Below are 4,529 nucleotides of genomic sequence, written 5' to 3'. Positions count from 1 at the left end.
CCGGAAACAGGCGCCCGGCGCAGAGGCGTTCCGGTTTCCCTCGAGTCCCGCCCGGCGCGCAGGCCGACCCCCTCCCCGCCCTTGGCCCTGCCCCCAGGCTCCGCCCCGTCCCCCCCGGATCCGCTTCAGACCCACGCCTGCGCGGAGTGGCGGGAGCCGGCGGTGGTTTCGACGCTGGAAGAGTGACCGGCCGGCCTGTCTTTGGCTCCTGATGACGTCCTATGTGATACCCCTGTTGTCGTTTCCTCAGCCCACGCCGCCTTCTAGATTCTCCATCGAGGATGTGGACTTGGGTCCGCAAGGAGGCCACCGGGGTAAGCGCGACAGCGGGCCAGCCTATTCTCTCAGTGCACAAGCGAGCTTACCTTCACCCCCGTTAACTGAAGTGAAATACACATAGGAGAGTGTTGACAATTCAGTACATTCTCAGTGTTGCGCAAACACCACTGTTAACCTAGTTTGGAAACATTTCTATCATCCTAAAGAAAACCCCTTCCCCATTTAGCAGTTGCTTCCCATTCTCCCCTCCCTGCCAGGCCCCGGCGACCACTAGTCCGCTTTCTGAATCTGTGGGTTTATTCTCGCCATTTCTTGTAAGTGGAATCATACCTGTCATCTTTTGTGTCCGGATTCTTCCACCTAGTATAATGTTTATGATGTTCATTCGCCTTGTAGCTTATATCAGAACTTCATTCCCTTTTATGACTTTACGTCGTATGTATACCAAGTAGTCTTTATTCGTTCATCAATGATAGACAGTTGGATTATTTCCTTTTGGCTGCTGTGGATAGTGCTACTGTGAACATGTATGTTTTCTATTTTGGGGGGGGGGGGTAAATGGGAGTGAAAATGCTGGATCCTAAAGTAATGCCATGTTTAACAAGGATTCCAATTGCTCCTACATCCTCACCATCCTCATTTTCCACTTTGGTTTTTGTTTTGTTTTCTTGTATTTTTATCCTAACCATCTAGTGAGTGTGAAGTGGCATCTCACTGTGGTTTTGATTTGCATTCCCTAGTGAATAATGATGCCAAGTATCCTTTCATGTGTTTGTTGACAACTTGTATATTTTCTTTGGAGAAATGTCTATTCAAGTCCCTTGCTCATTTTAAAATTGGGTTGTTTGCCTTTTGTTGTTGAGTTGTTAGAGTTTTAAAAGATATATTCTGGAGACTAGACCCTTATTTATCCATCATTTTCAATATTTGAAAGGACTCAAATTGAGATAGGGAAACTGAAAAGATTCCATTTTTAGAAAGGCTCCATCTCTGCTGTTTTTCTGCAAGGCCCCATTTACTCATGTTCTGTATTTCACCTTGCGTCTGACTAAACCAAATAACCTATGTTCTCACTCCAAGAAGGAGGCTAGAAAGTTAATCATTCTTTGAGTTTGTTTTAGGCCTCCAAATGCCTGATAACATCTAAGAAGAACTGGATTTCAAACATGTTTCAGGACATTAGCTTCAAACAAATCTCACCCACCGCTGGCATCGATATCCCCTACCTGCGATGATTTTTGAAATAACAACTATTACTCACCTGTCACTCACCCTCGAATCCAACCCTACCCTGGATTCCTGGAGGAACACATACCCTGGACCCTTTCAATATAAACTCTTAACCCCAAGTGGTGAAGAGACTCACTCTCATTTCCTTTCCGAGTCTCCCACTCTGTCTGCTATACTCTGTCACTTACACTGTTCAATAAACTCTGCTTTCACTTCCCACTTCCTGATTTCTCTCCTGCACAAAGCCAAGGACCCTCTTGGCTTGTGCTGTGGGACCTCCTCTGTGTTCCTGGACCTGGCTTGTCTACGTCAAAATGATACAGAAGTTTGTAAAAAGAAAGTATATATTTACATCTGTATAGATGTATTTTAATTTTTCAAAGGAAAAGTTATTACATCTGTTCTTCCCACCTTTTCATCCTACTTCTCTGGTTGATGGACGTTTAGCAGATAGGTATCTTCTCCTCTACGTCCACACATAAGTAAATGGATGCGTGTATAAACATCCCCTCTAACCACTGTCCCCACTACCACGAACACATACACACGCACTAAAAAACCAAAACATACATTAAAAAAAGCTAAGCGAAAATTAGAAAGTTAGTCCCTTACTACATAACTTTCCTTTTTCCTTAACCAAAGACCGCAGACATCTTTCCAGGTCAGTACATATATTTTTGCAACAGCAAAAAATCTTGTATGAACTGGTACTTTTTATTTCTTTTGTCTGAATTCCTAAAAGAGAAATTACTGAGTGGAATGATGTGCGCATCTGTATTTGTCAGACCTCCAAAACAGGTTGTAGCAATTTGTACTCTAAGCATAATATCTGAGAAAGTTGGGTTCGACTGTATGGGTGAAAATGTGAAAGCCATTGGTTCTCCTAAATACAAGTGAGATAAAGTCTCTTTTCATATGTTCCTTGATGCTTGCATTTTCTCTTGTGAAGAGAAATCTCTTCTAGGAGATCTTTGTGTCTTGGGGAAAATTATCCTCTGCTTGTCATATAGAATGCAATATTTTCTTGCTTACCATTTTTCTTTGGCATGGTTTATAGCATTTTTGCCATATAGGATTTTGTATGTGGTCAAACGTTTTTCGTTACTGGATCTGGGTTTCCTGTGTAGCTTTAAAAAGCCTCGCTTAGTGCTTGCTTCTGCAGCACATATACTAAAATTGGAAGGATACAGAGATTAGCATGGCCCCTCCCTGCCCATGCAGGATGATATGCAAACTTGTGAAACATTAAAAATAAAATAAAATAAAATAAAATAAAATAAAATAAAATAGCCTCATTTATGCCAAGGCTAAACAACCAACTATCCATCCAAATGTTTTTCTCATACTTTTCTAGTTTGACTTCTTCCATGCACACCTTTAATCAATATGAAATGTATTTCTACTTAAGTATAGGGTAGAGCATCTAACTGACATTTTTTCCAGATGGTTAGCAAGTTACGTGAATAACTCTTACTAGGTAAATTACTCTTTTTCTATTGGAATTGAAATTTAAACAATGCAGTGAACACTGAATGTGTGCCAGGCATTTCTAAGCATCTTACTTGTAACTCATATAATCCTCATACCCCATGGCATTAGGTGAAATGCCAGTTTATCACATAAGGTTTTGTTTTTTTTTTTAACACAGTTGCATCTGTTTCTAGAGTCTTTATCTGCTTCACTAACCAATACAGCAGAAAAGAGGAGAAATGCACTGTGTGCGCACGTACACCTACTTCCCCTGCCCTCCACCACACTTTCCTTCAGTTCTTCTCTCGCCTCTGAGCACCACACTCCTACTTCCAGATGCCGCCTTAGCAGCTCTGCTTGCGTTGCAACTTGTCTTCTCAGACACATCGTGGCCCAGATGGCACTCTTGATTTCCCCCACCAGCCTGCCCAGCCACCCAGTCTTCCTCCGTGTCAGCCCCACCAAGCACCATTGCTGCGTCCTCTTCCCACCCCTTGTAGCCAATCCACTCTGGGGTGCCAGCTCCCCACCAGGAGCAGATGGGGACTCTTCACTTCTCCGCACACCTTGGCTACCCTCTCCTTTTGCCTGCATCCCTAGCATGGCCCCCTACATTCTTTTCCTGCGTCCTCTCTCCCAGCCCATTCTTCACAGGGCATAGTGGCCTTCTTAAAATGTAAGTCATTTTTTTGGATGTGGAATGTCCTTGCTCAGAGTCTCCAGACTCCTCATTGCACCTGGAACAAAATTGCCTAGCTGTGCTCTGCAGACCTCTGTTTCTCTTTCTGCCTCCTGCCATTTGGCCAAAGATGGGAGCAGTCACAGAGGCACATGACCGTGGAGTAACTTTCCAGCTCCAGCTTTCTGGTCATAGAGCCAGAAAGGGGCATTGTAGAAAAGTACTGGAGAACTGAACTAACAGACCATCAACCAGGCTCCAGATGACCACTGAGTAGTAACTTGTTCAGGGTCTATCCAAATTGTACTGCAAAGGCTTTGGAAACAACTTAAATGTGAACCACAACTCATAAAAGGCAGGTTGAGCTTGTAGTATGACCCTAAGCAGGTCTATTGCCTAAAACAAAAATATGTACATACTGCATAGGATTTAAACAAGACCCAGGGTCTCATTACAAAATATAATTTCCAGGAGACAGTCCAAAATTCTTGGCATATGAAAAACCAAGAAAATCTCATCTCACGTGGGAAAACAACGATCAACAGACATCAACAGTAAAATTGACACAGATGTTGGAATTATCTGGCAACGACTTGTCCACAGCTATTGTACGACCGCTCCACCAAACAGTCACACCCTTGAAAACCAGCTTTTCTCATGAAGGGCTTGGTAGTAAGTATTTGAGGCAAGACCTATGGTCTCTGCTGCCTCCCCTCCACTCCGTGAAAACAGCCACAGACAGCCGTCCACAATCCATAAACGAGTAAATGTGGCTGTTTTCCAGTAAATCTTTATTCATGGGATTTGCCCCATAGACCATAGTTCACCAATTCCTGATCTGTATTGTTTTTTAGATATTCTATTGATTTTT

At 43.1% G+C, this 4,529-nt stretch overlaps 1 non-coding gene across 1 annotated transcript; it reads left to right on the top strand.

Annotated features, from left to right (window-relative positions):
- Window positions 1-2,655: 2,655 nt before the first annotated feature.
- Window positions 2,656-2,766, top strand: LOC123588616. Its single transcript, XR_006707938.1, has one exon. It is a non-coding gene; the product is annotated as a U6 spliceosomal RNA (small nuclear RNA).
- The last annotated feature ends 1,763 nt before the right edge of the window (window positions 2,767-4,529 follow it).

Source organism: Leopardus geoffroyi, chromosome D3, assembly GCF_018350155.1.
Source record: "Leopardus geoffroyi isolate Oge1 chromosome D3, O.geoffroyi_Oge1_pat1.0, whole genome shotgun sequence".
NCBI lineage: Eukaryota > Metazoa > Chordata > Mammalia > Carnivora > Felidae > Leopardus > Leopardus geoffroyi.
The sequence above is the reverse complement of the archived record's forward strand: the minus strand, read 5'-3'. Positions and strand labels throughout refer to the sequence as shown.